Below are 24,486 nucleotides of genomic sequence, written 5' to 3' on the forward strand. Positions count from 1 at the left end.
TAGCGAGTAAAAACAAACTGCGTATAGGCGTAGAGACATATCTATGTTGGTCCATTGTGCCTTCTAGATAATGTTTTCTTGCCTGGACGCTTCCGACTGTTGTTGCAGGGTGTCTGGTTTCTAATATTTCACTGCCGTTCACGCCAATGGTCACCTGTACGATGGAGCATCAAACGTCTTTCGTTTGACAAGTCGACACTCAAATGAGGTCCAATTGCGGCAACGGCGTGCATATTCCAGTCTTGGTTTCCGATGCAGTCTGTATGGATCTATGAACCGGGCGCACGCTTCGGAGGCCCACACGTTTCCTGAACGATCGTTGAAGAGACACAGTATGTGGCCACTTGCCTCATACGGGCGGTCAACCGCACAGCAATGCCACGTCTATTCGCCCGCACACATCTCCACAGCCGTCGTTTACCCCTGTCATCTATGGTCTGTGGTGCGTCACAGTTGCCTCGGAGCGGGTTTTGGATAACGCTGTTTTGCAATGCATGGTGTACTTAATCACCGCGAACGTGAACAGTTCAAAAACTTAGCCGCTTCGAAAATGCTTTCACCCTTGTCCCGAAAGCCAATTGTAAGTAGGCTGTTTATGTTTTGTTATTGGCAACGTTACGTAGCGCTCTGTACGAAAATCACTGGCTGTGCTGTGTCCAGTCTGTGGCTAGTTTGCATTGTTGTCTGCCATTGTAGTGTTGGGCAGCGGCAGCTGGATGTGAACAGCGCGTAGCGTTGCGCAGTTGGAGGTGAGCCGCCAGCAGTGGTGGATGTGGGGAGAGAGATGGCGGAGTTTTGAAATTTGTTTTACTGGATATTATGAACTGCTATATATATTATGATTATTAAGGTAAATACATTGTTTGTTCTCTATTAAAATCTTTCATTTGCTAACTATGCCTATCAGTAGTTAGTGCCTTCCGTAGTTTGAATCTTTTATTTAGCTGGCAGTAGTAGCGCTCGCTGTATTGCAGTAGTTCGAGTAACGAAGATTTTTGGTGAGGTAAGTGATTTGTGGAAGGTATAGGTTAATGTTAGTCAGGGCCATTCTTTTGTAGAGATTTTTGAAAGTCAGATTGCGTTGCGCTAAAAATATTGTGTGCCAGTTTAAGCACAGTCGTGTATAATTTTTCTAAGGGGATGTATCACAATGATCGTGTCGTTTTGAACGTCCGAGAAATCGCTCCGTTTCCACATTAGGGCAGTAACTGCGTTGTTTTTCTCTGCCTAGTGATGGCTGGGTGTTGTGTACTGACCTTAGGTTAGTTAGGTTTAAGTAGTTCTAAGTTCTAGGGGACTGATGACCATAGATGTTAAGTCCCATAGTGCTCAGAGCCATTTTTGAACTGCGTTGTTAGCCCCCCCCCCCATTCCAAAACTCCTCATACACCCTCCACTGCTGGTGTTGCCACCGGCCTTCTTTTAGTGGTTCCTGCAGTTAGATGTCGAAAGTAGGTTGTGATCATGTTAGTGTGACTGAACCGTGTACTTTTCATGAACTAGTATTCGCTATGCTTTTTCTACCATAGCAAGTGCTGCTTTCCACAGTTTATTTTATATTTTAAGCATTGTACCCCAACACCTGTAACATATGCTTTGTTGTGTGAACAGTATTTAAAGTATGCAGGATCTGTTGTTAGCCGGCCGATGTGGCCGATCGGTTCTAGGCGTTCTATCCGGAACCACGCGGCTGCTACGGTCGCAGATTCGAATCCTGCCTCGGGCATGGATGTGTGTGATGTCCTTAGGTTAGTTAGGTTTAAGTAGTTCTAAGTTCTAGGGGATTATTGACCTTAGATGTTAAATCCCATAGTGCTCAGAGCCATTTGAACCATTTGAATGTGTTGTTATGTGTGAGAGAGGGCCCAACGACCCAAATCCTTCCAGAATAAATAAGTAAATAACTAGTTATGCTATGGCACTTGCAGCGTTGCTGGGTTACAATTCGCGTTAACTGCTTACTGCTTTTGTCGTCGTACTGTCAACCACGAAAGTTCCATCTACCTCAGTATGGCGTCTGGTCACCAACCCGCTTCTCTGCCACGTATATACTGTTCTGACGACGTTAAAAGCAGCGTTGAAGTAAGACATCGTCAATACTTACGTCACCACAGTCCGCATGAACTCTGTAGCTAAATGTCAAGTAAATGAGTAATCCACTAAATTACGGGCCCATATCGTTAACGTCGATATGAAGCAGGATTTTGGAACATATATTGTGTTCTAACATTACGAATTACCTCGAAGAAAACTGTCTATTGACACACAGTCAACATGGGTTCAGAAAACATCGGTCCTGTGAAACACAATTAGCTCTTTATTCACATGAAGTGTTGAGTGCAACTGACAAGGGATTTCAATCGATTCCGTATTTCTGGATTTCCGGAAGGCTTTTGACACTGTACCACACAAGCGGCTCGTATTGAAATTGCGTGCTTATGGAATATCGTCTCAGTTATGTGATTGGATTTGTGATTTCCTGTGAGAGAGTTCACAGTTCGTAGTAATTGACGGAAAGTCATCGTGTACAACAGAAGTGATTTCTGGCCTAGTGTTATAGGCCCTTTGCTGTTCCTTATCTACATAAACGATTTGGGAGACAATCTAAGCAGCCGTCTTCGGTTGTTTGCAGATGACGCTGTCGTTTATCGAGTAATGAAGTCATCAGAAGATCAAAACAAACTGCAAAACGATTTTGCTAAAATGAACTCGTTAAACTTCGGTTACACGATAAATCAGTCTCATCTAAAAGCCGTAAATTCAACTAAACACCTAGGTATTACAATTACGAACAACTTAAATTGGAAGTAACACATAGAAAATGTTGTCGGGAAAGCTAACCAAAGACTGTGTTTTATTGGCAGGACACTTGGAAAATGCAACATATCTACTAAGGAGTCTGCCTACACTACGCTTGTCCGTCCTCTTTTTAGAATACTGCTGCGCGGTGTGGGATCCTTACCAGATAATACTGACGGATTATATCGAAAAATTTCAAAGAAATCAGCACGTTTTGTATTATCGCGGAATATGGGAGAGAATGTCACAGAAATGATACAGGATTTGGGCTGGAAATCGTTAAAAGAAAGGCGTTTTTCGTTGCGACGGAACCTTCTCACGAAATTCCAATCACCCACCTTCTCCTCCGAATGCGAAAATATTTTGTTGACACCGATCTTCATAGGGAGGAACGATCACCACGATAAAATAAGGGAAATAAGAGCTCGTACGGAAAGATATAGGTGTTCATTCTTTCCGCGCGCTATACGAGATTGGAATAATAGAGAATTGTGAAGGTTGTTCGATGAACCCTCTGCCAGACACTTAAATGTGATTTGCAGAGTATCCATGTAGATGTAGAGCAATTTTCGGGCGGAGGGCGATTGTTTCATCACTTAGAAAAATGTCAAAATTCGGCAAATAGTTCTTTATTTTCTTCAGATGCCAAATGAAAAAGGTGCCATCAGCCCGCATTTAAAACTAACAGCTAGTATCACAGTCCTCATCTCACAGCTCATTCCATCTAGTACACACGCAAGACAGGGAGAAATGTACCAAAGTTCAACCCGCATTGTTACGAGATTTTCACAGTTTATATTCAGCTACAACCTGAGTTTACATTCGGTCCCTTTCAGTTGATTTCTTTAAAACAAGTTGCACGCCAACTATTCCGTAAACTATTACGAAATATGCCAAGCGGAATTCTTCACAATGGCCGAGAGTTCACAGGCGTTTATCTCTCCAACCAATTCCTTCGCAAAGCTCAAATTTTCACAATCTATCCGTAAATGCATCTGCTTTCACGGCGATATAAACTTAACGCTAAATTACAGTACCTTCTTCATTTTACATATAACTTTGTCGGAACCATTCAACATGACCTGCGCGTCCGGCAGCGAGACCACGACTGCCTCAATGCCGTTGCTCACAGCGCATATACTACTTGATACAGCGCAGGAAAGACTTCACTCTGATTGGATGATCAAATTCACAGCCAGTCAGATCAACCTTTCAAGATCATATTCGCGACTAAATTGTTTTACTCCAATCAACATTCAGAGATGCATTTACGCCATGTAATGCTGCAAATGTTAGTAAAATGTTCCATCCAACCAAACGAAACGAAAACTAATCTTGAAATAACTTTAGAAAAACATTTTCTACAAATAACTATTCTGGCTGCCTTCTTACAGAAACAAGCACACTTGGACATACGTCATCAGCAAGTAACGGGAATTACAGCTTTCGTTGCAACAGTTTGTTGCACACTTTCCCATGACCAAGTTACGTAATGTTTAACAGGAGATATTACTGAATCTTCACGTTTGTCCCGCATACACACTCTCATTTACACTCATTTATTTACACAACAAAACAAATAGTTATTAAATGAATATTAATTCTTACTGAATTCTCTATTATGAAAACGAAAAATGGTGAACGTTATTTAAGTACAAAAATTCAAACGTACTGACCTAACATTTTGCAAAATCAGTAATGATTCCAACTGATAGCAAAGGACAAACTGTTACGCATCCAAACTGACTTTAATCTTACCAGTGTCGGGTTTCGCTATTTTTGGTAATTTTCTCTAACTTTGAAAATATCCCAGCCAAAAAGCTGAGATTTTGCAACCAGCATTTTTTTATAACAACAGCCTAAATATAAAGTTGTTTTTGAAATTTAAAAAGATTTAGTATACTTTATTTAGATTCTTATGGGCTTGAATATTCTGTCGCTGAAACTGACAACAGTAGCGCTTCCCGCGGCCGTGCTAGCGACAAGTGCAGGTGAATCACGCCGAGATACAAGCTGCTGTCACCGACACCGACTCCAAAGCTACGAGCCCGTACTTCAAGGTACACTTCTGGCCATTAAAATTGGTACACCACAAAGAGAAGGTGCTACAGACGCGAAATTTTACCGACAAGAAGAAACTGCTGTGATATGCAACTGATTAGCTTTTCAGAACATTCACATAAGGCTGGCGCCGGTGGCGACACCTACAACGTGCTGACATGAGGAACGTTTCCAACCGATCTATCATACTCAAACAGCAGTTGACCGGCGTTGCCTGGTGAAACGTTGTTGTTATGCCTCGTGTAAGGAGGAGAAATGCGTACCATCACGTTTCCGACTTTGATAAATGTCGGGTTGTAGCCTATCGCGATTGCGGTTTATCGTATCGCGACATTTCTGCTCGCGTAGGTTGAGATCCAATCACTGTTAGCAGAATATGGAATCGGTGGGTTCAGGAGGGTAATACGGAACGCCGTGCTGGATCTCAACGGCCTCGTATCACTAGCAGTCGAGATGACAGACATCTTATCCGCATGGCTGTGACGGATCGTGCAGCCACATCTCGATCCCTGAGTCAACAGATGGCGACGTTTGCAAAACAACAGCCATCTGCACGAACAGTTCGACGACGTTTGCAGCAGCATGGACTATCAGCTCGGAGACCATGGCTGCGTTTACCCTTAACGCTGCATCACAGACAGGAGCGCCTGCGATGGTGTAGTCAACGACGAACCTGGGTGCACGAATGGCAAAACGTCATTTTTTTCGGATGAATCCAGGTTCTGTTTACAGCATCATGATGGTAGCATCCGTGTTTGGTGACATCGTGGTGAACGCACATTCGAAGCGTGTATTCGACATCGCCATACTGGCGTATCACCAGGCGTGATGGTATGGGGTGCCATTGGTTACACCTCTTTTTCGCATTGACGGCACTTTGAACAGAGGACGTTACATTTCAGATGTGTTACGACCCGTGACTCTACCCTTCATTCGATCCCTGCGAAACCCTACATTTCAGCAGGATAATGCACGACCGCATGTTGCAGGTCCTGTACGGGACTTCCTGGATACAGAAAATGTTCGACAGCTGCCCTGGCCGGCACATTCTCCAGATCTCTCACCAATTGAAAACGTCTCGTCAATGGTGGCCGAGCAACTGGCTCGTCGCAATACGCCAGTCACTACTCTTGATGAACTGTGGTATCGTGCTGAAGCTGCATGGGTAGCTGTACCTGAAACGCCATCCAAGCTCTGTTTGACTCAATGCCCAGGTGTATCAAGGCCGTTATTACGGCCAGAGGTGATTGTTCTGGGTACTGATTTCTCAGGATCTGTGCCTCTAAATTGCGTGAAAATGTAATCACATGTCAGTTCTAGTATAATATATTTGTCCAATAAATACCCGTTTATCATCTGCATTTCTTCTTGGTGTAGCAATTTTAATGTCCAGTAGTGTAGCTTACTGCAATAAAATGCTATTGCGGTTTGACTCGCAACGTTACAAACCGCACATAGTGGACTGACGACATGTTCTTTTCCACTAATTATTTGGTTCTTTTCATTTTTGTCAGATCTCCTACCATTTCAGAAACATATTAATTAGTAGTTCATTTATCAAATTAAAGTGTGCTGTTTTATTAAAAGTGGAGAGTGAGAAGTGACTGTCAGTTCGGGCAGTAGTTTACATTTCCCTATCTCGTTTCGTTTGTGTTTTATAAGTTACTTCCTTCTTTCTGTACTATTGGACTTACGATCACTGCAGTTTAGCCGTCTTGGGAGTGGGGGTGTTAAAACTGAAAGTTGCAACTGGACCTTTTTTAGTCATACGGTGAACGATATTAGCAGGATATTCAGTGTGAGGAGCAACAGATGAGGACACATTCCTTTGTTTTCCTAGTCATCGTAAACACCGCGGTTCCCACGCGTATTAGGAAAGAGCGGCTGTACTCCTTTGTATCAACGGCAGTGCTCTGTAGAACAATCGCTGGGCTTGCTTACGGCGAATACTCCAGCCTGGAGTGGTGGGCCCACGCGCGCCACTACACAGGGTGGCCTACCACAGCCTAACACACCGTAACCTAACCGCGAACAATGGTGCAACTAGACCTCTGACTGCAGCCGTGGAGGGTGCCCAGCTTTGTTTGCCCGCTGCCCGAGGAGCAGTGTTTGGCCACGTCATTACCACCCCCACCCACCCCCGTCCTTCCACCCTGGAAGCAATGGACACTGCAGAGAGCGTCGGTCTGTATACGTGGGTACACCACTCGGAACCAGGCACAGGCAGTCAGGCAACCAGCGGCCACTTCATTGTTATTTCGTTGGAGAAGAGAGAGCTTCCTGTAAAATAGCGGAAAATATTAGAAACGAAAGCTGCTGTCGTACATGTAAAGAGACCTTTGTCAGAATGCTTTACTCAGCGACTTCTTGGATTAAGAGCCAACGGGGGAGCGATGCGATACGTGCAGTTTTTTTGACCCGCAGCAGCTCCAGGTATTCCTAGGCTATTTGTGAAAGCCAAACGGATGCGTGTTTATAGCAGCAACGTGTTGCGTTCATTTTGCAAAGTCATATATAGCAAGCGCTGCTTCCTGGACTCGGGTAGGCGCGCCAGCCCCAGATCGAATCCGCCCGGCGCATTAACGACGACGGCCAGTGTGCCGGCCAGCCTGGATGTGGTTTTTAGGCGGTTTTCCACATCCTACTAGGTGAATGGCGGGCTGGTCCCCACTTCCCGCCTCAGTTACACGACTCACAGACATTTGCAACATATTCACACTACTTCACGATTTACACTTGACGCAGACAGCTGGGGTACAGTAATTCCATTCTGGGGTACGGGGTGGCGGCAGGAAGCGCATCCGGTTACCCCTTACAATTAACATGCCAAATCCCGTTAACCATGGCAGACCCCGTGGTCGGTTTTATGGATGGCGGTCGCTGTCAATAAGCATGTATCGTGAGTGCTGACTGCAGTGAGAGAAACAGAGTGTAATTAGCACGAACGAAGAAGTTGAAAGTTCTGCTTGGAACACAGGAACGTGGAGAGGCTCTTGCAGCGAAAAGTAAAGTACCGAAAGGAACATGCTACTTTGAAGTGTGAAGGGCAACAGGCAAATTCCATATTTCTAGATTTCCTGAAAGGATTTGACATGGTGCCCTATTGAATGCTCAAAGTTACGAGCTTATGGAATAAGTTCGCAGATGTGTGAGTGGCTAGAAGAATTCTTAAATAGTAGAACCAGTATGTTGTCCTCGACGGCGAGTGTTAATCAGAGATGAAGATAACGTCAGGAGTGCCCCAGGCAAGAGTGATAGGACTGATGTCGTTCTCTAAATACGTAAATGGTTTGGCGGAAGCGTGGGCATCAGTCTACAGTTGTTTGCTGATGGTGCCGTTGTGTTTAGTAAGATGTCGCAGTTGATTGACTGTAGGAAGATACAAGACGGTTTACACAAAATTTCCAGTTGGTGTGATGAATGACAGCTAGCCCTGAAGGCGAAAAACTGTAAGTTAATGCGGATAAGTAGGAAGATCAAACCTGTAATGCTCGGATACAGTATTACTAGTGTCCTGCTTGAGACAGGGAAGTTGTTTAAATATCTGGGTGTAACGTTGCAAACCCATGAAAGTCTCTTTGTGTTTGCTGCCAGATCCTAAAATCAACCTGACTCGAGATTTCGGCGATCCAACTGGTCGCCATCTTCAGGAAAATGCTGCTTCTGCTAATGAGTCCCGCTGAGAACGGACGCCAGGTTGCAAATCGACGTCCTATATAGGTAGAAGGCAGAAACCGTGATAGGCGGCGCATGCGCCATGTACTGAACGGTGTCCTATATAGGCCGTCGATTTGCAGCCTGGCGTCAGTTCTCAGCGGGACTCATCAGCAGAAGCAGCATTTTCCTGAAGATGGCGACCAGTTGGATAGCCGAAATATCGAGTCAAGTTGATTTTAGGATCCGGCAGCAAACCCGAAGAGACTTTCAAGACTTATTACGCCGGGAAAGCCAACGTAATCACATATCGTTGCAAAGCCATATCAGATAGAACGAGCCTGTGAGAACTGTGATAGGGAGCTGGAATGGTCGACTGGTTTACTGGGAGAATTTTAGGAAAGAATGGCTCACTTGTAAAGGAGACCGCATATAGCACGCTGGTGCTACCTATTCTTGAGAATTGCTCTGGTATTTGGTCTCCGTACCGGGTCGACTTGAAGGAAGGTATCGCAGCAGTTCAGAGGCGGACTGCTAGATTTGTTACCGGTAGGTCCGAACAACACGTAAGTGTTACGGAGATGCTTCGCAAACTCAAATGGGAATCATTGGATGGAAGGCGACATTCTTTTTGAGAAACACTATTGAAAAAATTTAGGCAAACGGCACTTGAGCTGACTGCCGAACGATTCTACTGCCGCCAACGTTTATTGCGAGTAACGACCACGATGATAAGATACGAGTATTTAGGGCTCATACGGAGGCATACAGACAATCATTTTTGCCTCGCTCTGTTTGCGAGTATAATAGGTAAGGAAATGACTACTAGTGGTATAGGGTACACTCCGCCACGCACTGTACGCTGACTTGAGCAGTATCTGTACACAGATACTGACGGGGAGCACGGAACTGCGTTCGATAGAAGGAGGGAGGACACTTAGTTTGCTATTAAGATAAGTAGCTTTCAGGCGAGACTCTACGGGTGTTACTGAGGTTGAATTAAACCCTACTTTTCAAATTGCGTGAAGACATGGAGACGTTAATTAAAGGAGATTAATAAATGAATTTCATTTTTACTCTATACTGATGTATCCTCCTAATAGTCGGTCTTTTCCCCTTTACGTTTATTCGAGTACTCAGCTCAAATTCAAATGGTTCAAATGTGTCGGAGCACTATGGGATTTAACATCTGGGGTCATCAGTCTCCTAGACTTAGAACTACTTAAACCTGACTAACCTGAGGACAGCACACATATACATGCCCGAGACAGGATTCGAACCTGCGACCGTAGCATCACCGCGGCCACAACGGCCGGCCAGGTACTCTGTGTTGTCGTTTATTTTCACAGGGGTGCCGTAATCTTTGGCCAACGGTCTTACCGCGGTTGTAACACCGGTTCCCATCAGATGATAGAAGTTAAGCGCTGTCGGGCTTGGCCAGCGTTTAGATGGGTGACCATCCTGCCTGCCGTTCGCTGTTGACAAGCGGGCTGCACTCAGCCCTTGTGAGACAAACTGAAGAGGTATCTGATCCAGAGAGAGCAGTTCCAGTCACGCAAACAGACAACGGCCGGGAGAGCGGTGTCCTGACCACACGCACTTCTGTATGCGCATCCAGTGACATATATGGACTGAGGATGGCACGGCGTTCGGTCGATACCTTTAGGTTCTTCCAAGGCCTTCTCGGACGAAGAAGAGCCGTAATCTTTGTGTGTGCCGTAAGTGAAGTTAACGGAAATTTTATTTATTCTTGCCAGTCTTCTGGCGTTGATATTCTTGCAGTTCAATGATCCTACGAAATGATGCTGCGTCTATGAGACAGTGAGGCAGCACTGCATTTCTGTTAAAAAGCTAACCAAGTGGAGTGAACCTTACATAGTGAAGCTGACGACCCAGTTACATTCAGGTAGAGGTATAGGTGAGGCCAGACAGAGGCAAATGATCGCGAATATCCTTATTTATTTACCTAAATTTTACTTGCCAAACTTAGTGGTCTAAATTTCTCGCCATTCCAATGTTTCTGCTCATACGTGAAGTCACGCCAGCAAATCGTCTTATCCGGCACCATAAAGTCACAATGGTGACAGGTATCATCAGGTGTCCTCCAGGGTTCAGAATTAGGTCCCTTACTCTTTTTACTGTACGTAAATTATGTGTCACCAGTTTTGTCCTACTGAAGATAGATGAACACCTCCAGTTGCATCTAACTGCACAACCGATAAAACTGAAGACAGCTATCAAGAATCTCAGTACCGACCTGTGCGTACTGTCAAAATGTGCGGAAGATCCAAAACTCAAGCCATACTAATTGGTCATTCTACGCTCATTACCCTGAAATATCGGGAATCCCTTCCATCTTTAACCTTAATGGGACAAACAGCAAGTTCTCTCCCTCAGCAGAGATTCTAGGAGTAATGTCGGATAACAATCTAAACTGGACTGAGTACGTAACTGAAATTTACAAAAGGGTATAAGCTTCTCTCGATGCCCTAAAAAAATATAAAAAGCTCTTCCCGCTTGACCTAGAAAAGAAAGTTGGAGAAATAATTACACTTTCAATTATTGATTACAACGATGTTATCCTGTAAGGCCTCTCACAGGAAAGCCTAGGGCGGCTGGAACTGGTTACGAATGCCTGTGTTCACTACATCTGCGATGTTCTACTCTTTGATCATGTTTCACCTTCATAATGAGTGCTATCCTGGCTGCCTGCAGATAAGTGCAGAGGTTTCCGTACCCTCTGTCTTCTGTGCCATCTCATCAACATACACTACTGGCCATTAAAATTGCTACACCAAGAAGAAATGCAGATGATAAACGGGTATTCATTGGACAAATATACTATACTAGAACTGACATGTGATTACATTTTCACGCAGTGTGGATGCATAGATCCTGAGAAAACAGTACCCAGAACAACCACCTCTGGTCGTAATGACGGCCTTGATACGCCCGGGCATTGAGTCAAACAGAGCTTGGATGGCGTGTACAGCTGCCAATGCAGCTTCAACACGACACCAAAGTTCATCAAGAGTAGTGATTGGCGTATTGTAACGAGCCAGTTGCTCGCCCACCATTGACCAGACGTTTTCAGTTCGTGAGAGATCTGGAGAATGTGCTGACCAGGGCAGCGTTCGAACATTTTCTGTATCCAGAAAGGCCCGTACAGGACCTCCTACATGCGGTCGTGCAGTATCCTGCTGAAAGGTAGGGTTTCTCAGGGATCGAATGAAGGATGGAGCCACGTGTCGTAACACATCTGAAATGTAACGTCCACTGTTTAAAGTGCCGTCAATGCGAAAAATAAGTGACCGAGACGTGTAACTAACGGCAGCCCCATACCATCACGCCGAGTGATACCCCAGGATGGCGATGACGAATACACACTTCCAATGTGCGTTCAACGCGATGTCGCCAAACACGGACCGTCATAATGTTGTAAGCAGAACCTGGATTCATCCGGAAAAATGACATTTTGCCATTCGTGCACTCAGGTTCGTCGTTGAGTACACAATTGCAGGCACTCCTGTCTGTGATGCAGCGTCGAGGGTAACCGCAGCCATGGTCTCCGAGCTGTTAGTCCATGCTGCTGCAAACGTCGTCGAACTGTCCGTCCAGATGGTTGTTGTCTTGCAAACGTCCCCATGTTTTCTGGCCGGAGTGGCCATGCTGTTCTAGGCGCTACAGTCTGGAACCGAGCGACCGCTACAGTCGCAGGTTTGAATCCTGCCTCGGGCTTGGATGTGTGTGATGTCCTTAGGTTAGTTAGGTTTAATTAGTTTTAAGTTCTAGGCGACTGATGACCTCAGAAGTTAAGTCGCATAGTGCTCAGAGCCATTTGAGCCGTCCCCATGTTTTGACTCAGGGATCGAGACGTGGCTGCACGATCCGTTACAGCCATGCGGATAAGATGTCTGTCATTTCGACTGCTAGTGATACGAAGCCGTTGGGATCGAGCACGTCGTTCTGTATTACTCTCCTGAACCCACTGATTCCATATTCTGCTAATAGTCATTGGATCTCGATCAACGCGAGCAGCAATGTCGCGATACGATAAACCGCAATCGCGATAGGCTACAATCCGATCTTTATCAAAGTCGGAAACCTGATGGTACGCATTTCTCCTCCTTACACGAGGCATCACAACAACGTTTCACCAGGCAACGCCGGTCAACTGCTGTTTGTGTATGAGAAGTCGGTTGGAAACTTTCCTGATGTGAGCACGTTTTAGGTGTCGTCACCGGCGTCAACTTTTGTGAATGCTCTGAAAAGCTAATCATTTGCATATCACGTATCTTCTTCCTGTCGGTTAAATTTCGCGTCTGTGCACGTCATCTTCGTGGTGTAGCAATTTTTATGGCCAGTAGTGTACGTACACTGTGTCTACCGTCGCATTCATTTTGTCCTAGAGCGTATGACGTTTAGTTGCTCGGTAAACTCTTCTCTTCTGCACCACATCTCTTTCGTTTATATTTGCTTTATTCTTAATCCACATTATTTATTCAGTCCTTTCAACAAGTTGTATAATTCTTCTGGCTGTTCACAATGGGTAAATAGTATAATGGGTGAATCTTACCCTTGGAATCGTATCAACCTGAACTTTAATCCCACTTCTGTAACTTTCACTATGTCATAGCTAAACTCATATACAGATTGAACGGTACTCGAGAAAGATTGTACCTTAGGTCCATGTCTCGCCTAGAATTCCTTTCTGGGTCTCCAGTCTTATTGTCCCTCTTGGTTCAGTGATTCAGTGTGTATTACCCATTCTCCTCATCCCATGAATCATTTTCCTGAGGATTACAAAGATTTTAGACCACTTTTCCGTTTCTAACTCAACAAATGTTTGATTTTAGTTACGTCTTGTTTCCAAAATGAACCTTAACTTCGGAAATCACATCCGGTACCCACAGCTTTCCTGTAACGAAATTTGTCTTTACTTAACGGGTCATGTTTTCTTTAATTTGTTTTGACTATTTATCTCGTCTGTAGCCACCATGCACGTTCTGTCCAGCTGACATATATTTTCTTTTGATAACTTCGGGACTGTGATCATGAGGTATTTATGCAAGTCAGATCATCGAGCGGGGTGGCGCAGTGGTTAGACACTGGACTCGCAATCGGGAGGACGACGGTTCAATCCCGCGTCCGGCCATCCTGATTTAGGTTTTCCGTGATTTCCCCAAATCACTCCAGGCAAATGCCGGGATGGTTCCTCTGAAAGGGCACGACCGACTTCCTTCCCAATCCTTCCCTAATCCGATGAGACCGATGGCCACGCTGTCTGGTCTCCTTCCCCAAACCAACCAACCAACCAACCAAGTCAGATTGTATGCCTTTAGTATTAGAGATTCTACATACTAACTAGATTAATCGTTTCGTTGCCATTTTCCCAAATGATTCTCGCAATGCTTATGGCTAAATATTTTCTGCATCTTGTAAAGCTCTTTCAAGCTCTCATAACTGGTTCTCCCGCGGCCTCCATTCCTTCCTCAGTCAGACTTGCATCCCCCCCTCCCCTTATCAAGGAAGTAAGGACACACTTCTGTCTTGCCCGTTCTCTGTTCTGTGTTCAACAGTGGTATTTTTTTTTTCATTCACGATTTTGTAACCTTGAAGGTTCTACTCTATTATTTATTTACTCAATCTGATGTGATTAAGGCCATCAGGCCGTCTCTCACATCGGACGAGGGTTTCACACAAACATATTACATTTTTTACACCATAGTGTCTTAGGAAATAACGCTTTTACTATGACAAATAGAATTAAAATGATTTGCGTGTCTCAGGTGGTAATGGGAGTTGCTGTCACTAATAGTGATAGTAATAGTAATAATAATATTATAATAATAGTAATGACAATAGTAATGGTGATAGCGAGAAAAAGTATTTATAGGTGTGCAAAACAGATGTTTTCTGATATGGTAAGTTCTGGAGAAAGGAAACTTAAGAAGACTGCACTAGCTAAGAATACTGCGGAAGTAGGATAAACTGCCTGGAAAGAAGGATGTACAATGGTGGGTGCACGAATGGCAAAACATTATTTTTTCGGATGAATCTAGGTTCTGTTTACAGCATCATGATGGTCGCATCCGCGCTTGGCGACATCGCAGTGAAGAGTGTATTCGTCATCGCCATACTGGCGTATCACCCGGCGTGATGGTATGGGGTGCCATTGATTATACGTCCCGATCACCTCTAGTTGGCAATGACGGCACTTTGAACAGAGAGCGTTACATTTCACATGTGGTACGACCCGTGGCTCTACCCTTTGTTCCATCACTGCGAAATCTTACATTTCAGTACGACAATGCACAACCGCATGTTGCAGGTCCTGTATGGGCCTTTCTGGATACAGAAAATGTTCGACTGCTGCCCTGGCCAGCACATTCTCCAGATCTCTCACCAATTGAAAACGTCTCGTCAATGGTGGCCGAGCAACTGGCTCGTCACAATACGCCAGAGACTACTCTTGATGAACTGTGGTATTGGTTGAAGCTGCATGGGCAGCTGTACCTGTACACGGCATCCAAACTCTGTTTGACGCAATGCCCAGGCGTATCAAGGCCGTTATTACGGACAGAGGCAGTTGCTCTGGGTACTGATTTCTCAGGATCTATGCACCCAAATTGCGTGAAAATGTAATCGGATGTCAGTTCTAGTATAATATATTTGTCCCATGAATACCCGTTTATCATCTGCATTTCTTCTTGGTGTAGCAATTTTAATGGACAGTAGTGTATATGAACAAACAAATGATTACAATTTCAGATAAACTGGTCTATTTATTCAAGAGAAAGAGCTTCACAAATTGAGCAAGTCAATAACGCGTTGCTCCACTTCCCCTTATGCAAGGAATCATTCGGCTAACATTGGTTGAGAGAATTGGTGGGTGTCCTCCTGGGGGTTACGTGCCAAATTCAGTTCAACTGGGAAGTTAGATTGTCAAAATCAGAAGCTGGTTGGAAGATCCTGCCCATAATGCTCCAAACGTTCTCGGTTGGGGAGAGATTTGGCGACCTTGCTGGTCAAAGTCAGGTTTGACGAGCACGAAGACAAGTAGAAGAAACTCTCGCCTGTGCGGGCGGACATTATCTTTCTGAACTGTAAGCCGTTTTGTTACGCAACAGAATACGATACATTCAGAACATATTTATGTGAGGAGAACGTTTTCGAAATCAGTGTGTTCAGCTGTTTCATAAAAATACAAAATTTTGTAGATAGTTTACACACATCGATCCTTATCGTCTAGGATAGTCATATTTGTGTGACTCTTTGTGATTTTGTGTGAATTTTTTTTCTTCTCCTTTCGAAAAAAAGAATAGAAAGTTGTTAGTTGTGTAGGCACGGGATAGTAGAAACAGTTTGAATCATTTTGTTGTTACACAGAGTTTTTGCAGATATTTCATTTGAATAAATGATTTTATTACTTTCTAGTATCTAACTACAAACAGAAATTTCATTCTATAATTCAGGTTTTACATTTCCACATTATGGCCTGCAATAAAGTTTTTCGTCTTGCTACTAGATAGCAAACCACGTCACGATGTAATGACGCAATTACAGAAGAAGCACGACAGTCGTTACACACAAATAATTTATTTGAAATTTCAGAGAATGCAAATAACTGTCCAACACAGCTGAGTTCGTTTTTGGAAACGCAACAGAACAGATTTCCAACGGCGTACAAAAATTTTAGAACACATATCGACAGGCGATAAGTCGCCTCAGCTATGAGAAATTTCGCAGCAACCGTTCACTGAGGGTGAGTGGTTGTTGCTTCCATTTCTTTTAATCAAATCGTAAACGAGCCAATATCAGTTACTGAAAATATGCACTCAGTCGCTGAAAATCCAGTAAACATGCATGCGCAAAGTATCACTCCAACTTTGTTAGAGTTGCTACCGAAAATAGAGAAAAAAAGAAACACAGACAGTTTCAAGAAATAGATGAAAAACTTGAAATGAATACAGAACAATTTTAGAAAATAGACAAAGCCCTTCGAGAAAACACAAAACCACAAGAAGAAATGAGTAAAGATGTGAAAACTACGAAAAATGAAGGCACATCACACATTCAGAGACTTGAGAAAACAGCAAAATCTTTCTGTAGAAGTTAGAGAAGAGATTACAAATGACTTACAACCTATTATTAAGAAGCTACAGGCGTGGCTATGCGGCCTTGAATTCGAACAAGATAATTTAAAAATTACCCAGCAGAACGACAATGAAGAGTTTCTCGTAAACATAAATACCACTGTACCGAGCGCCGTTACCTCACAATTCACGAAATGTCATGACCATCTTAATATTAGCATTGAATCAATTGTTGAACAGGTAGACGCACTTAAAACGTAACTCTAAGCAAAAAAGAACAACAGAACATTAGCCGACACAAGACTAAACAGTGAAACAAATCCGTGCAATGACAAAGTAGAACAACTGTCTAAAGGAAACAGTGCAATGTCTTACACCGTTACAAGGCGTCAAGAACAACAAATCGAACATCTTGTTATTCCAACCTGTGAAGAATGCCAACAAACCAGCTATCATTTCTAGCAAGATAAGCAAAGACTCAGAAAAGATTTTACTAGTTTCTTCCTCACTTACAAAGAAACGTAAAGGTTTAAAAAAATATACAGACAATAAAGTAAGAATAATGGAACAACAGCTTCCACATAAATACAAGTCCGATGTTTTTGGTTATTCCTGTTTATATTTTGGTACGTTCCGTATTTGTATGTATTCATGCCATAGAGGTGACTTTTCGCGAAAACACAGTTTCTCTAGCAGTCGAAACAGTGAACAACCTTGGCAGCATACCAAAGAAGTTTTGTGAACACAGAAAGCTTACAGTTGCGATTAGAAACATTTTTTGCAGCTAACTTAGGTGATTACCTAATCATACAAAAACGAAACGCACTTACACAGACAATGAGCTGAGCACTGGAGCAAAGGAATTGAGAAAAGAAGTGACAGTCTGAAATCCATGCATTTTACTATGTTCACATGTAGGTAGAGGATCCATTAAACTTTTCTGGATACGTCTATTGGTGAACGATGCCTCCTGTAGCTGGGGTGTTATCTTGGTGCACTTGTCTTCTCCTACTATTCTTTTTGGTCGATAAGTACAAGGAATTTTCTTCTACTGCCATAATGTAAATGTGTTGAAAGTAATTTTAGTGACTTGTGTGACCTATGATTAAAAATATGTCACATTGGCGACGAAGTACATTCCGATTCCAACAAAACTGGAAACTTCGATTACACATATTTAGTGACTGCTACAAAATTTAGGTGAAATATGTCAAAATAAAACAAAATTACTCGCATCTCATGAATAACTGATCCCGTTAGGAAAAAGCGATTAGTAAAACAAGTGGCATTTCACCGAAGTTCAACCGCCACACATACGTAACAATATGCTACAGGGATGCACTTCAGAACAGCGACTTGCAATTCCGACAGTAAACAGTCCCTTACATTACACAAAATATACCGCTGCTACAGCAATTAACTTTGTTCACTTACAGGAAGATCTTGGACGTCTTACCGAGCATCATAAGCACGAAGTTAAACTGACCACCACAGAAAACAGAAATAAAAAATGTTCACTGAGAGTACAATTCCTAACATGAAACCTTTGGAAGTGAAGCACAGACTTGGGAAGCAGGTATACAGCTTTGAGCACCCTCGTTTTTACTTACAGCAGTAGCAGTCATGAGTTATAAAATAGAAAATTTGGTACCAGTTCTGATGAGATACATAGATTATTGAGATTACAGCTGCGTTGTCCAAATGGAAAGTCAGTTTAACAAATAGCAGTGGTACTGTTGAATTACAATTAAATGAAGTATTTTCTACCAGTTCAAGGAATAATTACGGGTTGTTAAATGTAATATTGTGCTGTCTGAAGGAAATTATCAGTGTTCGAGGTAATATGTATTATTGAGGAGATTTTCTTTTCATGATAATTTGTGCAGTAATGTAGGATTGTTTCCTAGTAATGTTATTTATGAAGTGTCCTTCTCATGTAAGGACTGATTAACGAAACAGAGCAGGGAGTATTTGCTATTGATTATTTACGAGATATGAGGATATTATGAGGCGCTGCTGTCGTGGACTGTGCGGCTGGTCCCGGCGGAGGTTCGAGTCCTCCCTCGGGCATGGGTGTGTGTTTTTGTTCTTAGGATAATTTAGGTTAAGTAGTGTGTAAGGTTAGGGACTGATGACTTTAGCAGTTAAGTCCCATAAGATTTCACACACATTTGAACATTTTTCTGAGGATATTATGGCTCTTAGCACTATGGGACTTAACATCTGAGTGTCCATTATAATTATCCGGGCTGTTATGCCGTGGTCGATTGATGAATTTTGTCTCAATTTCCAACGTTTCGTCTCCGACTGCGGGAGACATCTTCAAGGGGGTCCGTAGGTCGATGGAAGGTCCAACACACCCACTGGCTCACTACTGACTGTAGCGAGCTAGTGGGTGTGTTGGACCTTCCATCGACCTACGGACCCCCTTGAAGATGTCTCCCGCAGTCGGAGACGAAACGTTGGGAATTGAGACAAAATTCATCAACCGACCATGGCATAACAGCCCGGATAATTATAATAGACATGATATTTGCGGCCGTGAAAGTCTACATTTTAGTATTAAAATCTGAGGTCATCAGTCCCCTAGAACTTAGAACTACTTAAACCTAACTAACCTAAGGACATCACACACATCCATGCCCGAGGCAGGATTCGAACCTGCGACCGTATCAGACTGAAGGGTCGAGAACCGCTCGGCCACACCGGCCGGCTGAGGATATTATGAGATATGAGGTTATGATGATGATGATGATGATGATGATGATGATGCAGTAGAGAGACATATGTTGGAGGTATACTGATTATTGATGATGATGATAATGAGAATAATGACGAAAATAGGAAGATGCAATAGTTAGGAATTATGATGTACTATAAAGAATGAGTAGCAGTGGTTTCAGTATATGTTACGGACCTGTAACATGTCCTGTCACCGAGAGCCACTTGTAACGTCCACGCTCGTGGCACGTACGTTAACTCTTTAAAGCCTGTACTATGGTAAGTTGACGGGCTTCACCTTGTAAGAAAGGATTTTAGTAAATATGTTGACCGCGTGTACCTGAATGGAGGCAAAATCAGACTTACACCCACTCAGTAACAACAATGATACGTCAAGCAAGTCTAAAGTGCAACTGCACGTTAGGACGGATAAGAAACATACACAGCAGATGCTACCAATTGTTAATAATACGGTCGCCAGCCTAATTAGGCATTAACTGAGTTTCTTCCCTGTACAAGATGAAGTACGTTCAAGCATAACAACACGTAGTTACACTGCATTAAATGGTAAATTTAGAACCAGAAAAATCTACTGAACTAATATTTTCACTTTCTGTACTAATATGGACAAGCTATAAATACACAACATTACAGTATAATGTTTACTACAAACTGCGTTTTGTCTATTGACCCTAGAAATAACACTTTCGAAACAAACATACAATGTCAATTTTTAGAAGGGTAAAACACTGATAAATTTAGGTTTTATATTGACTTTAACTTTGCTGGTCAAAGCAGTTCAGTACACTTCAGAATTCAAATGAATAGAAAAGAAAGAAAGGAGAGGGGGGGGGAACCCTGAAACTGTTATGATCACTGTAGTGAAAGTTTGATTATTAAAAGCATTAAGCATTCAAGACTTCCAATATATGAGTTACTACTCTTTTTTTGTTTTATTTCCTGCTCATTTAACTACCATTATTTTTGTTTCAAATTAATTAAACTTCATTACTAAACCAATTTCAACATTATCTTCCAACTTTGTCATACCTATATTATTCGTCCAGTATTTCATTATCAACAAAGTTCTTTAAACATCATTCTAACATTGATAGGTCTGCTGGTAATTATTATTAACATAAACTTTAAATCATCATTTCGGGACACTCGGATTGCACAACATGTGGAAAGGACCCTGTCTAGGTTAGTTGTGAGGATAATTAATCGATAGGACAGTCCTGGTAAAATTTAAGTTGTTATTGAACAGTATGTAGCAAAAGTAACACTGGTCCACACGAATACAGCACTAAAAGTTTCAACCTGTTCGTATCGATGAGGCGGTCGGCAGGCGGCGAGATGGCGAGGCACAAAGCACACATGCAATTACAGCAATGGCTCATGAAATATTGGCACTTTACTTCTTCATAGCGTCGCAATACTTTTCCATTTAGTGCCTATGGAATATTGCCATGCTGTATAGGTGTCGGAAACAGCGCATCCGAGGCTCAACGAAACCACTTTTTCCAGGAGAGCCTCCTCGATCCAGAACGTGTTTCTCAGACCGATGCCCAACTCCGACTACTACTACTGCTGAGCCCGTTGTGTTGTACAACGCCCGTGTGCATTTTCCCGCGCTCGCCTGCCTCCACCTTTTACCGCTCCCCTACAGACAGGGTATTCACCAAAGGTTTTGCATTCCACATATCCTAATACATTGCCTACGTATGGATCAGGCGTATAATTACAACTTTCACATCTTACAATATTTCCAACATTAGTTACACTTCCCTTCGATTACAACATTACTTGAAATTGAACATAAACATTAAAATTCACATCGAAAATTGTTTACAGTTGCTTTAACATAATGGCATGAAACAAAAAAGAAATGGAATCAGAACATCGATTAGGCTAATTTATTGAAATTCAGGGGAAAAAGTTATTATACGTACAATAGTATAGTGTTATTGTTGTTACAGTAACACGTTTATGGCAAAAGGCAACAATTATTTTCTTCAGGTGAAATTTTTTGGTTATGAGTCACAACTGGTATGGCAAACATTTCTCTCATGTCATGTTCTTTATTATGTGATCTGTTTTTTATTTTGCTGCTATGGCATACGAGAGCATTACCCTGTTTAAGAGTGTACCTTTTCTCTTTTGTAACTAATTACGCATCTTTTTGTCTTCAGGTCAAAAATGGCTCTGAGCACTATGGGACTTAACAGCTGTGGTCATCAGTCCCCTAGAACTTAGAACTACTTAAACCTAACTAACCTAAGGACATCACACACATCCATGCCCGAGGCAGGATTCGAACCTGCGACCGTAGCAGTCGCGCGGTTCCGGACTGCGCGCCTGGAACCGCGAGACCACCGCGGCCGGCGTCTTCAGGTCAGATTATGATAGTCTTGATGATATATGTTTACAGTAAAACGAATTGGCTACTAAGCATACATTGGAAATTTATGAGACAGTTGCACTTTGGACGTCCCATTGACCAGCTAGAAGAGACAGGCGTCGCCATGCCTGACCCAGAGGCCGAGGGCGCCGAGCAGCAGCCACGCCGCGTAAACGAAGACGTCCACGGGGTCGAAGCAGTTCCCACTAGACAGCCTCCAGGCCATCCGGGAGAAGAACCGTCTGTTCCGAGAGTGGCAGATTACGCGACAGCCGCCAGCCGAGGCCACCATCAACCGCAGGCGTTGTGAAATTATGTTCGCGGCTGCAAACCACCGCAACGGCGACTGGGCTGGCAGACTTTCCACTCTCAGGATAGAGGATCCGTCCTGGAGGATGACCAAAAGCTTCCTGTAACAACGCCACCGGGTCCCTCCGCTGCAGGTCGGAGGTGGCGTCATCACCGAGCTCGACGCCAATGCTGGCGCGTTAGCCGACGCATTCGCCGCCAATTTCACGCCAGTGGAGGACGTCGTGGACGAAGAACACATCCGCCCAGCAAAGCGGCGCCTCCCTTTGTACCTGGCGCATGAGAGGTGGACAACGTCATCGCAGAAGTGCCGTAGGTCGCACAACAACTCACTCGCCTGCAGACAAGGAAGATAGGAGGGTGCGACAACATAAGCAGCGAGCTGAAGAAGATGCTGCCACCGAATGCTGCGCGGCAACAAACGATGATCTTCGTGCTAGGGACCTGCAGCTTCCCATCCACATGTGGAAGTTGTAGCGGTCCCCAAGGCCGGAAAAGACCTGCGGCTGTCGCAAAACCACAGGCCCATCCACCTGTTGCCCGCAGTCTCGAAAGTTTTCGAGAGGCTGTACGTTAAGAGACTGTGGCGACACGTCGGGAGGGAAGGCCTGCTCCCTGACGAGCAGTTCGGCTTCAGGATGGGCCACTCCACGCAGAAGCAACTGCTTCGACTGGTAGAGCAGGCTACGGGGGCGCTGGAACGTCGCGAGTATCTTGGGGCGGTACTCCTGGACGTTTCCAGAGCCTTCGACAGCGTGTGGCACGACGGCCTTGTGTATAAACTGCTTACACAAGGGCTACCGGTGTCGCACGCGCACCTGTTCAAATCCTACTTGACTGGGCGCACCTTCCACGTGCTCGCCCACGACGGGACGTGGACATCGCGTCCCATTGCAGCTGGGGTACTGCAAGGGTCCGTCATCGGCCCCTTGTCCTATTCACTATGCACCGCCATCCCGATGAGGCAGGCGGTGCATGTTGCGCTCTATGCGGACGATACGACGCTCTACGGAAGAAGCATCAACGTCAGGCTGATGTGTCACCGCCTGCAATCGTCTTGCGACGTCCTTGGAGCTTGGGACACCAAATGGGGGCTCAAGATTAATGCACCCATAATTAGGCGGTGATCTTCACAAGAAAGACGATTCCTGCCGACCTGCAGCCACTCAGCATCATCTACATCTACATTGTTGTGACTTGGCAAGACAGCCAAGCCACTATGCGAGGATGCCGAAAGGCACCCGTTAAGCTCACGCAGACTGGCGTGTGGTCTGGAACATTACAATGTAATTAATATAGCAAATAAAGTACTTAGTTGAAGTAATACTTAACTTTATTCCATAATTGGTGAACATCGCTCTTGTTGATACATGATTTATAATCTCAATATACACTGGTAATGGCGCCTTGCTAGGTCGTAGCAAATGACGTATCTGAAGGCTATGGTAACTATCGTCTCGGCAAATGAGAGCGTATTTGTCAGTGTAAGCTTCGCTAGCAAAGTCGGCTGTACAACTGGGGCGACTGCTAGGACGTCGCTCTAGACCTGCCGTGTGGCGGCGCTCGGTCTGCAATAACTGACAGTGGCGACACGCGGGTCCGACGTGTACTAGCGGACCGCGGCCGATTTAAAGGCTACCACCTAGCAAGTGTGGTGTCTGGCGGTTACACCACATACATCTTCATCTACATTTATACTCCGCAAGCCACCCAGCGGTGTGTCGCGGAGGGCACTTTACGTGGCACTGTCATTACCTCCCTTTTCTGTTCCAGTCGCGTATGGTTCGCAGGAAGAACGACGGCCTGAAAGCCTCCGTGCGCGCTCTAATCTATCTAATTTTACATTCGTGGTCTCCTCGGGAGGTAAAAGTAGGGGGAAGCAATATATTCGATACCTCATCCAGAAACGCACCCTCTAGAAACCTGGCGAGCAAGCTACACCTCGATGCAGAGCGCCTCTCTTGCAGAGTCTGCCACTTGAGTTTGCTAAACATCTCCGTAACGCTATCACGCTTACCAAATAACCCTGTGACGAAACGCGCCGCTCTTCTTTGGATCTTCTCTATCTCTTCCGTCAACCCGATCTGGTACGGATCCCACACTGATGAGCAATACTCAAGTATAGGTCGAACGAGTGTTTTGTAAGCCACCTCCTTTGTTGATGGACTACATGTTCTAAGGACTCTCCCAGTGAATCTCAACCTGGCACACACCTTACCAACAATTAGTTTCTTGTGATCATTCCAGTTCAAATCGTTCCGTACGCATAGTCCCAGATATTTTACAGAAGTAACTGCTACCAGTGTTTGTTCCGCTATCATGTAAACATACAATAAAGGATCCTTCTTTCAATGTATTCGCACTACATTACGTTTGTCTATGTTAAGGGTCAGTCGCCACTCCCTGCACCGTGCCTATCCGCTGCAGATCTTCCTGCATTTCGCT

The sequence above is a fragment of the Schistocerca cancellata genome, chromosome 3 (assembly GCF_023864275.1).
Source record: "Schistocerca cancellata isolate TAMUIC-IGC-003103 chromosome 3, iqSchCanc2.1, whole genome shotgun sequence".
Lineage (NCBI taxonomy): Eukaryota > Metazoa > Arthropoda > Insecta > Orthoptera > Acrididae > Schistocerca > Schistocerca cancellata.